Source organism: Falco punctatus (genome assembly GCF_963210335.1).
Source record: "Falco punctatus genome assembly, chromosome: 4".
Lineage (NCBI taxonomy): Eukaryota > Metazoa > Chordata > Aves > Falconiformes > Falconidae > Falco > Falco punctatus.
In genome coordinates this window covers 81338026-81350596 of record NC_137583.1, presented here as the reverse complement: position 1 = coordinate 81350596, position 12571 = coordinate 81338026, and the positions used below count along the sequence as shown (strand labels likewise).

The 12571-nt window shown below is 36.4% G+C and overlaps 1 long non-coding RNA gene across 1 annotated transcript in view; it reads right to left on the bottom strand.

Annotated features, from left to right (window-relative positions):
- LOC308062434 overlaps positions 1–11985 on the bottom strand; it is a 40936-nt gene extending 28951 nt beyond the window's left edge. Inside the window, exon 1 of the long non-coding RNA XR_013927583.1 lies at positions 5157–11985. This is a non-coding gene — a long non-coding RNA (uncharacterized lncRNA). The remainder of the gene's footprint in view (positions 1–5156) is intronic.
- Positions 11986–12571: the final 586 nt, after the last annotated feature.

Here is a 12571-nt window from a genome sequence, read left to right as displayed (position 1 = left end):
CTGGGGAACAAGAACAAAAAAAGAGGGGGATAAGAACTTGGAATGCTGTATGTACAGGGAACAGACAGACAGACAGACACACACACACACGGTGTTTTAGGAAGACTGAATTGCCTTATTCCCAACCTATGCAATGAGGGGGCCAAGGCCAGAAATGCAAAACTTTGCAAAAGGAATATTAAGAACCTATTACACAAATAGTTGTGGTTTTTTTCTGACCAACTTGGAATTCATAGTTCTCTCTTGGCTTTTTGCTCATTTGAAAATATACATAGTATGTGAGATACAAGGTGAACATACATGCTCACAGGCTGATACCTTGTGGATCACTAAGGAAAAGACAGAGGCATTTATCCATGGGAACAGCAGATTCACAGTTTCTTCCCCTAACAAGTCATAGATTGGCTCATAGGAGTGCAGTGACAATTCTAATAGTATGAGGGTTTGACTTAGGGAGAGACATATTTTTTAAAAACCTAAATACTAAATACTCTTACTGATACTTTTCAGTAAAATGCAGCACAAACATTCAAGCAATATCCTGATGTCATGGGACATAACCATGGTTCAAGAGGGATAAAATTTGCTTTAGGACTTCACCATGGGTTTTTTAGTTTTAAAATAAGTTACTTTGGATTGCCATTTCCTATATACGAATCATGTATTGCAGTTTCCCATTTTCCCAAACAGCAGGCATTTTAAATAGAAACGATAAGCAAAGGAACTTTTTTCCCCCTCATTTTCCAGACACAGAGGGTACAAATGGTTAATTTTTTGTAGCATAGTTAAACATCAAACTTTGAACCTTCTGTCCCATGATTTACCTGCAAGATTTTGTTCTCTTTCACCCCCACAAGTCTGTCTTGCACTCATTTTTCTTGCTCTCATTTTCTTTCATTCTACATTATGATATGATTGTTCAAACTGTGACCAAAACCCTCACTTTGTAACCTTTTTTAAAAGTGTATATTAATAAACACAAGCAGGGCTTTTCAGTGTAGCAAAAAAAATAAAACTGCCCGTTATATGCAAAGTACATCTTTAATGATGTTTAAAAAGGGGCTAAACATCTCTATGGGAATTCTTAAAACACTTATCTCTTAGGCCCTTATTTAGTTTTGCGAGTCTTTGTTGTTTAACAAGCTGGAGAAATGGGTCATCTAATGTTATATTAATCAGTAAATTAATATTTTAATTTGATTTTCTTTATAGTTGAGATGCTTGCGGCATCTCCAGTGTTTTCTCTCTCCATATACTGATGTTAAGCAGTATCATTATCATATTGTACCTTGGGGTTGTGAGATAACAGGGTCCAGTGATAGCTCTATTCTTAGGAGAGTGGGAAGTTTATGATGACACTTATACATTTTAAATGGCACATGGAGGCTCTCATGTAATGAAATGTCTTACAGCTGAGTCATAGGCTTTTCAGTTCGTATACTTGAAATCACAGCTTTCAGGTCCAAGTAGGTGACACATTTTGCCAATCTTTTGATACAATCTTTACAGTGTGCTGGAGTAAAAATCTCACTTATTCAGTTTTTCATGAACAGTCTTAGTTTGAAGTTTCTTGGTAAGTTGCAAGAGACATGACTATCAATAGATGAAAGGGAGAGAAAAGAAAAATTAATTCTTTGAAGGTTAAGTTCTAATTTAATATAATTTTTCAAATATTCTGTAAAGCAAGTGCAGAAGAGACACAAACATTTATTTAGTATTATGAGGTCTAATTACGTTTTTGAAATCTGCTTGGAAAATCAGAATCTGTGGTTAGATCAGTCCAGCCTGCCCCTGGCCCTTGCATGTCTATACAACTGCTGACAAAGAAAGCTTTCTCCTTTTTGATCTCTTATACATGACCTTATTTACAGGTCAAAATAGTGGTAAGATGGGAACAGTTCACAGGTCACTGCTAGGTGAGTACAAAGGAAGAAACAGTCTTTGTTCCTTTACCTCCTTAGACGGTCACAGTCTGACTTTTTCAGATCATCACAAATCACATGTTCTAGTGCATGTTTGCTCTGGTCCGATGGTAAGTTATGTGTCTGAGTGAAAATACATATATGCTTGGTGATACCCTCACATACCAAGGTTAAAGCAAATCACATTCACACATTGCATATCACAGCTGATTTACTGGCCATATCTCAGCACATGCACCATAACCATATATGACTGTAAAATAGCCAATACTTTATTGTTACTTGAGCTTCACTGCCTTTGTAGCATAGTCATTCACAAAAATGCACCCAAATGCAGGTTCCACTTGTGCTCACAATTATGCAAGTGCAAACAAAACTGCCGCAGTAGGAATGTAGGCAGAGTGACACTTTCCTCTCCTGCCCTCCCTCTCTTTTTTTCTCCTCTTTAACTTTATAAATAGCTTAAGGCCTGGTATATGAAATGGCATTTTAAAGATTGCATAGCATAGGATTCTAGGTTTGGGGACTGAGGCATGTCTGGGAACCCTTAGGTGCAGTCAGGAGTTTATTTTTTTGCCCATCTCAAGACAGTGGTATCAGTTTTCCAAAAGATACATCTGCCTGAGTTCCAGGCCAGAAATGATGCGTGGGCCACCGAATGACTGCACCAAAATGTTTTCAAGTCAAAATGAATGGAAGAATCTAAATGAATGTGCTTGTTACCATAACAAAGTAACAACAGAGTTAATAGGTAAGTTTATATTAGGAGATCCATGAAAAATTTTGTGGTGGTTCATTGAAAAGTTGTGTGAATATTCACACGGGTTTTGATTGGTACTAGTTTCCTCTGAGGGAAGTACTGTATTTCACCCACTTTTTTACAAAAGCTTATAAATAGAATAACAAACCTCTGAATGGGTTTTGAACCAGGCTAAAGTTCTGACTCTAATTCAATGTCAAAATCCTTTTGAATTCAAGAGTAGATTTACCCCAGTTTTAATATGAAGGACTTTTAGAAAAGTATGAAACTTCGGAGGTGTTTGGCTTCATCATGAACATTTCACACATCCCTAGCTATCGTGTTGTTAAGGTCAGCGCTTGCCAGTATCAACAGAATGAGCTTGTGCTGTCGGTTACTCCTCACTGAAAGCTGCAGGTTTGACTGCCTATATGGTTTTGAAGTTTCATCTTCTGGAGTCTTTACACATAACAAATACCATCTGTCTTCAAAGAGTTTCACCAGCTCCAGAAGGCTCAAGTAAGTGGACTACGTAAGAAGGGACAGCAGAAGGTGTCTTAAAAAGGTGAGTGCTCCAAAAGGGAACATGAATTAAAAAAAAAAAAAAAAAAAAAAAAAGACAGTCTGCTTCAATTACATTACACCAAATAACCTCAGGGGCCTGGCTACACTCCCATTTTTACAATGCATGCAAAAACAAGTTAGGAAGAAGTTGCTTACTTTAGCTACTTAAAAAATAGATTGAAATTCCAATTCTTCTGTCCCAAAAGCACAGAGACATTTTTTTCTCCTCATTGATTATCAGTCCACTTCAGTTGAAACGGTCCTGACTAAGATCAAAATCTCTTTGAAAAGATGACTTTAAAGCTAATGAAGTACTAGCACCACTGCACTATGCTATCAGATGGGTATTTTTGGAAAATGAAAGTAAATCAATATTAATACTATAAACCAGAAATTGATTGATTTTGCCATTAAAATATGTAATGGTGAAAGAGCCCATATCTAATGATTTTTGTTAAAGTCTGTAAGTATCATATTAATTAAACTGGATACATGAAAATATTCGAAGACATTTGTAAGACTTACTTGGGTCAACCAATTTTTAAAAGCAAAAGTTCTACCATTAATAAATTGGAGAAGGATCATAGCTGTTAAGCAATAAAGATGAAAGTCACATGAAAGGATGATTATGAGAAATTTGAAAAAAGAATTTGCAGTCTCCATCATTCTCAGTCTCTTACAATCTAATAAGTTAACTTGTACTGACTGGTAAGAGAGGTGATAAAAACTGATAATTTTTTAAATGACACTAATTCCAGGATGTATGCAAAGCCTCACCAATGCCTTAACATCTATCAAGGACATATTAAATAACTCAAGATAGTGGATTAATATTGTGTAACCATCTTCAGAAATTCTAAACCATGCATTCCAACATCCTTACTAGCATTGATTATGAACCATTGAATCAGTACTTCATGTTCATTTCCTTTCATTTGCTTTATTTCACACTGGGGAATATTTGCATTTGTACTGTGCTCCTGCTTCAAGTCAAACACACTTTAAAATTCATACCTGCCTTAATGCAATGGTAACTTTGGTAGCCTGTTATTGTCTTTGACAAGTCCATCCCCTCCTCCTCCCAACAGGGGAGAACAAAGAAAAAAAGAGGAAGAAAAAAAAAGGGGGGGGGGGGGATAATTAAAAAAAAAAAAAAAAAAAGCTAAAAGGTCAATGATTTTATAACAAAACCAACATAGCAATAGCTGATTGGGAGATTTGGAAATTAACAGCTAAGGTATGTCAATAAAGTCCTAGCAATGATTTCCAAAAAAAAAGTTAACAAAAGCACCACCAACAGAACGAGGATTTAGAAAGCACATTACAGCAATCAGTAAATCATTTTGAAAAAGAATCAAAATCACTACACAGAACTGAAAACCACTAAGTCAATCCTTATTGTCAAGCCTAATGTGATCCAATGTACTGCAGCGAGGGAATGGGAAGGAAGTGTCTACACCACATGTTGAATTAAAGGGAATCAACCAGCCATTTACTTTCATTTATTTAGTAACCTTCATGATGAGATCATCAAATATATTGTCTCCTCAGGAATCACAGAAGGCTACTACCTTGCTCTCTTTTTTTCTAGCCCACCCTTTGTAGTCTGATTTTTCTGTAAGGCTATTAGAACTGTTTAAACACATGGAGTTTTTTAGGGGGAGGGTTGTTTTTTGCTCTGTACCAGGAGAAAAAGACACAAAGACAATATTCTAACAAATTAATTCTAAGTCACTATGAAGGATTCACTAATGGACCTCTGAAGATTAGAGTATCAAGTTTGTAAAGAGGAGTGTTCACAACAGACTACGTTAACTGTGACCAGTAGGAAATAATTTTACTGCAAGGTGTAAATAAAAGGAAAATGGTTTCCTGTTCTTCAAAACCAAAATCAAACAAAAAAAACAACCGTATGGATTGTAACACCTTACCTATAAATCTAGAGGTCACTGTGTCAACCAGAGAGGACTTCCCTTGCCCCTTTTGTTGGCAGGCAAGTGACGTGTTGAAATCATTTGCTGTCAAATGTGGGTCAGATGAACTGTGTTCATGTTTCTTCTATCCCACTTCCACACCAGGAACCTGAAGCACCAGCTCTGGCTGTAGATATTTATTCTTAGACACCTAAAGGAAGGTGAAATGTGTCTTACAATGGATGAGAAGACTTCTGTTGCCAAAAGCAGTATAACCAAAAAAAATCAGTAGGACATAAGCACCTGAATGACTCGATGCAGTTCAGGATCACTTACCCATGCTACCTATCAATGACTTGGTGAAATTTACATGAAGTTTGCAAGAACATCCAGAAATCTTTATTTGGCTACTGTCGTCCCCTTAGTACAGTTCTATGTCTAGGCAACAGTGCCTTATTCTGGCTAGTTCAGAATTAATTTGAGTGTTTCTATAGAACTTTGTATTGAGTAGTATTTATAGCTGTTTATTACTACTATTTTGAAAGCAGTAAATGAAGTGCTTTTAGCTTCAGAGTTTCCTTCATCTACTTTGAATCTGCAGGAGTTCTTGTGTATTCAAAAACCTGCCATTTTTTCCCAACTGTAGCAGCTAGTCCAGTAGTAGATACTACCCCACTTTGCAGACCTTGACTCAACTATGTCAGAACATTGTGCTTTGAGAGCTTCCCTGCCTGAGTGTGCGCACAGTATAAAATTAAATTTGCACTTCATGTTACCTCTAATACTTGTACTCCTACATAGTATAAGATGATCTATTTATTGAACTATGAAAAAAATATCACTTAGAATGGATTTTTATTGAAGAAGTGCGGTTAAATTATGTCTCTTTTCATAGGGGTAAATTGGTTGTATGTGTCCTGTTAGCTACCTGCTTCCATGATAACAGCAACAAACCCTCAAAATTAAAATGAAATAAAGGCAAAAATAATAACAACACAGTTAGAAATGTACCATAGCATTGCTGAAGTCCTAACAATTTGTGAAGGAAGCCACAGGTTAAGTTCTTTGTTGCTTCTTGGAATATCTTCAGACTTATTTTTATTTCTTAAATAGATTCTGCAAATTTCTTGTCGTTTTCACTTGGTAGTGGTGCTGATTGTATGTCTCAACAAAGTTTAATTTTGAAAAATAAACTGTTCATAGAAATGTCAATGTTTTGTCAAACAAGGTCAAATTATTATTATTTTTAAGTAGAAAAATTCCAATTAGTAATAGCTGAATTATTCATAATACATAAATTATCTAAACCAGTATATTACTTTATTCTGTTCCAGATTGCCTGGTAAAGATATTTGAGTTCCTATGAATTTATTCATTGTTTTTATTAGATCTGTGAACAGTTTATGTACTGAACTTTAGTACGTAGGGTGATGTGCTGACAATGAACTTTGACTATTCACAATTTGTAGAGCATAACTGTTAGCTAAATCATTTGGTTTGGTTTCTGCTTTCTAAATAGATGAATATTTTTTAAATGTGAAAATGAAAAATAATGCTTAGCCAGTAACAAACAAAAAATAATGAATACTCTTTAGGTAATTTCTGATTCTCTTATCCCTCCCATATTCATGCAATAAACATTCACAAATACCAGAATGAAAGGGCATAGGCACACAGGAAGAATGGCTTTTCAGTTGGTTACTTAAAAGTCTTCCATTAGGTGTCAGCTGCTTACATTTCCAAACATCATATGCCACAATAATGAATAAAAGACTTCCTAATAAAAGGAAGGCTTTTTAGTATGAACATTATGAGTACCTACTCAAGACTAAGGTTAATTTTGTGCCTTGCATGAGCACTTTGGCTTGCAGATACAGAGCTTGATTTAGGAAAGGGTCACACTCTTCAGACATGAAATACCCATCTGTTGTGTGAACAGTCATACTCAAGAGTGAATGAAATTTCTCTGACCAGATCAGAAGAAAGTAACTGAGTATTTGGTGATACCTGATCTCTCCCCCAGCTGTGGAAACCTATTGAAGCAGCTCTACTTATAATACATTTGTCAGAATGCTAATTGGAAAAATGACTTCATTGTGTGAGTCATACAGTCACCTCTGTGGACCTCATTAGACTTAAATGAGCAGACTGAAGGCCAGAGTAATCATTCTGAGCACAGCCATATGTTGGTGAAGAAGCTCTCTCAGAAACAGGCTCTTCGCCAACTTTGGGTACTTACAAGTGACTAGATGGAAGATGGAGGGCTCGGTGGCAGGAAATACATTGGAAACACTCACATATGTAGCCTGTTCCCCTTCACAACAAAGGACAACTTTTTAAAAAATCTTTTAAATAGCAGATTCACTAGCTGGTAAATTTTTAAATAGCTTGCAATGTTTTGAGTTAGGACAACGGTATTTTTGGGTGGCAGTAGAGCATGTCTGCATGTAGCTCTGTGGTTCCTTGCAGGACAGGCTGTAGCACTGGTTGGAAGCTCTTAGGAACACGAATTTATTTTTTTTTTCTGAGTGATGAAGTTGTTCCAGCCTGACTTCAAAAAACTAGCAGCTACAATCAAAATACATTATTGGTTGACACTGTGACTTTCCTTGAGAAGCTAATCTACATTTGTGGAGCTGCTGCTTACCTATGTTTGAGAATTTGGTAGACCTGGATGAGGGCTTTAGTAGAAAAAGAGAACAACTCTGTCTCGGCCAGAAGATAAAAGGTCATCTCCAGCAGCAGAACTGGTACAAAAAGAGAAACATAACCTACCGCTTTGTTACATTTTTAACCTGAAAGATTCTGTTAATAGGATAGCCAGATTCAGAAGGGCTGAAGAAAATACTACTTGAAGACATCTATAGTAAACAGATCTTGATAGTACAAGCTAAATGGAAGCAACATGGAATAGTGATCTCCTTCTGATGTCATCTAAATTTAATCTAGATTTGGAATGAGGTTTAGGGTGATTTACAAAGCTTGATTAACAAATGGGGAATTAAATTCCATATACTTTTTTTGAGGAATAAAAAGTTAATAGTACAGCCATTAGGATTTATGGAATAACCTCACTCAAAACAAAACTAGGTACAAGATTTGTCTGATCACAGATATGTCTTACCTTAAATATAACTGTTTAGAAGCTAGAGATTAAGGTATTTATGTGGTTGTGAAAATCTCAACAGTCTGACCTTTATGAATTTTATGTCAACTACTCATATATGTCTGAACTTCAGAGAAGTACACATTTTGCTTCATTTTCTCAGTTGCTGTGCACACAGTCCTTCTTCTATCTGACCTTGAAATAAACAAGAACGAAGAAAACATTTTTGAAAACTGACAGCTCACTACAACTAAGCAGAAATAAAATAGGAGGCTTTTAAAAACCTACATTGTTACTACAACATTAAACTAGCCAAAGAGCTTCAGAAGGCTATTTTAAGTAGAGCTGCCAGCAAGAAGACTGAAAATCTTGACATTCCCATCATCACTTGAGAGACAAAGTTGTATCAACTCAACTCCGCCTTCCTGCATGATGAAAAATAAAACTGAGACATGGCCTTGAAGTATAAACCCCCAAAAAACTGCTCATACAAGTTATGTTCTTCCAACAGACATTTTCCATTATACTTCTTGGTGTCATAATTGGTAACACAGAGGTGAAAACCATTTCACAAAAATGGCCATAAATTCCTAAGTTCCCATATAAAAAACAACCAAGTCACAACCAGTTTGTAGCAAAGCAAGAGAGAAACTAGGAAGTAAAACACATTAGCCATTGTGAGAGCCCTCACATCCAACCAACATATGGTGCTTTTCCCATTTACTTACCTGAGAGACAGAAAATCTGCTCATAAAGCAGAAAAGTAAAGCCCAAAATAATAAAAAAAAGAACACTTTTTGAACACAAGGAGTAACCTGGTATCTGGACCAAAACACCTGAAATTTAGAGGTTCCTGCCCTGGTTACATGAAAAGATTTGGGATTCACAGGGCTTAGCTAGTCTTTATTTTTACTAAAGCTCTATTCAGAAATTATAAGCATCTATCAATTTGCATATAACTTTTGAATGTACTTCATCTAGTAATTTGCTATTTCTGTGGTTGGCTGTGGATTTAGGTGCTGCTATATCACTAATACAACTAAACACTATGACCCAGGCAGCTACACCTCTTTAGTCTTCTTCAACTGTAAAGAAGTTTCATAAAAAAATCATCAAGTCAAAATGTTGTCATTTGAAAAATTCTTTCTTACTTTCTTTGAAGTCCACTTGCACTTAGAGGTGCTGCCTCCAGAATAAGTCTGTCATGCACAGCTTCTTTCAGCCTCAGTGTTTCCACCTTCGAGCTTTTTCTAGAAAGCCAACCAAGCCAACAACAGCACTGAAGCTTATGTGAACCTACTATTCTCAATGTCAGCACTACAAGGTTATGGTGGGATCACTCAACCACAGTCTACGTAATCCCTGTGGATAAACAAATTCTTTGTCCTTGGTATACCAACGAATTCCTTGTTTCTTCCTTCCAGTGTCTGACTTCATGTTCACCCTTAAATTATTAACTCCTACAGCAATGTTTTCTTCTTTGCAAATACTAAAACTATATGCCAGTTTTTAAACATTATCATATAAAAATGCATTTTTCATAATCATGTTAAAGAAAAATGTAAATACCTACATGACAAAACATGCTATTATTAACTGAATGCTTTGATTCAAAAGCAGTTGCCACTTCTTGAAGTGAATGTTCATATTTAATTTTAATTCTTAATTTTGATACTGAAACATCTCTCAGTAATCAGCAGAATTCATGGGAAAACTTGTGTGATTGTCTACATATGTTTTATCACTGGTATTGCTTTATCACTGGTATTACTTGTAGTTTATTTAGTTCCATAAAATGGAACTGTGGTTTGAACATTTTAGAACACAGGTTAAAGCATGTTCAATGTTTAGTTCAGTTAGACTATTTGCCAATATTTCCTCCAATGACAATAACACATTCCAACTGCCTTTTCATGAAGCCATCTTTCTCATTGATCTTTTTTGTCCTCTTGGCAAGAAATATCCATAATGATGACTGTTTACCTAACCTTTAATTATCAGCCAGGAGGAACAGCAACACCAACCACATGCTTCTCTGAGGTATAGCTGAAGATTATTTGTTCCCCAGACTGTGTAACAGATAACAGCACAGAAGGTACCTTGCGGTTAACTGGTTAGACTACTAGTAAGCCTGCATTTTTCTGAAGTTGCCTACTTTTTCACAGATCTGTTGCCCGTATGCATTTTCTTCAGGCATATTGCCACTTTGCCATTGCAGAATTCATATGAGAAAATGGCAGGGAGAATTTAGGCCTCCTGCTGTAAACACACGACACTGCATCTGTATTTCCAGTTGTCCATACTTCTGACACTCCACTCCCAGCACCGTTCAAAGCTCTTGAACTAAATGAAAACTTTGATTCCATGGAGCAATAATGTTGCCCGCACAGTAGATCAGCTGTTAGAGACTAGCCTTTACAAATATTTAGGCAAGTCTTATGCTGCATCAGACACAGAGGACAATGCACTTATGCAAGAGTGAACTCTGTCTCTGATATGATGGGTTTTTTTCAGCCTGATCACTGTTTCTACTAACTTTAAACAAACAAGGAGATGGAATGCAAGAAGCTAAAAAGTCATGCACCATTAAGAAAATGAAATAGTTCTTTCAGAAATGTTAATTTTTTTCTCATAACTTATGCTGTGGGTTCAATTTATTAGTTATGCTGTTAAATTGACTGAAAATGTATCATTAAACCTCAATAACTCTATTGTAAGTGCAAAGCACATCCTTAACTGGGGACCCACAAGTGATGCCTCCATATGTAATGCAGACATAGCCTACAGAATTAATGTATATAAAAAGTATATATTCCTAAAATTTCTAAATATGTGCAAATTAAGAATTACTAAAATATGATTCTGATAAACAAAACTCTAACTCTTCAAAGTTTCACAGATCATACCATATGCCAAACAATGTTCCTCTGCATAATCTTGGCCACATGCTTTCAAGTTTAATACAGATACTCTTCTCCACTCAACAACTATTTTGAGTCTGGTAGTCCAACTTACTTCACAAATTGTGAAATTCATCATGTAACTGCAGCACACAGATTCCACAGATACTATGATATACATTTATTCCCTCTTATCTGTCTACCTATTGCCTGCAGAAGAGCCACACAGCACATGCACAAATTAATCTATGGGAGATAAAACCATTCCCTCAGTTTACCCACTTTACCATATGGAAATAAAGATCTTCAGTACTGAAATCTTTCTAGCCCTAGGGCTTACAGAGCATTGCCATATGACATATGTTTTTGCATGTATTGTTTAACTGTTGTTGTGGGCTAGTTTTTAGTAAAGTTAAACTACATTATCATAATAATAACAATACTTATATTTATATATCAATATAGATTCCAAAAGCCTTGGAAATACTTGCTGTAATTACTAAAATGTGTTTTGCAGCATTCTCTTTCTCTTTTTTATTGTTTCCATAAATGCACCAAATCCATCTCCACTCCCCTCAGCTCGTGTCGACTGGTGAATGTCCAGGCCCGTGGCAGAGGCGGTTTGGTCCCGTTCCCCAACTGGCTGTTGAAACCTGCTCCTTGCAAGCGCCGCTCCCACAACACGCTCGTCCCCCGGGCTGTGGTGCCCATCCTGAGGGCCACAGAGTGATGCCCAGCTCTCCACACATCTTCTCCTCTCCCCTCAGCCGCCCACTCCATCCGGCCCCCAGGCGCAGGTGCCCCGGCCAAACACCCTCACAGCCCAGCAGAAGCTGTTGGTAATGATGTTGGTGGCTCTGGCAATACAGCGTGGGGCTCGAGGCTGGCCTTGTTGGGCTGTGAAATTCCACTGTAACCAAGGGGGTTTCTTCTGCTGAGTGGAAAGCATGCAGAAGGGCTGTCAGGATCAGGGTCTTACATACTACACATGAGTGGGAGAAGGAAAATGGAAATCTTTTCAACAAGCCTGTTTGCTTTGTAATATAAAACCATATAATGAAAGAACATTCACATCATTGTAATTTTCTAATGTTTTATACTTTAGGCTTATTTTTCATAGCAGTTTCTCTGATTTATCCATTTCAATTTTTTATGTGATTTCTCTTTTTTTTTTTTTTTTTTTCCTGTTTATTATTGGCATATATTTTTAGTATTTTTCCTTTGGATTTTTTTCTAAATTGACAAGATTTCATCTATGTTTGTTAAAGAGAACCAGCTGTTTTCTTCAAAGATAATTTTCTGAAGCTGTTGTGCGCCATAATTACACTGCAATTACACAGCAATATCCATAAAAGCAGATGAGGATTCTATGTGTCCTTCTGACTCATTAGAAGTTGCAAAAATGATGGATGCAGTCTTTCCTAGCT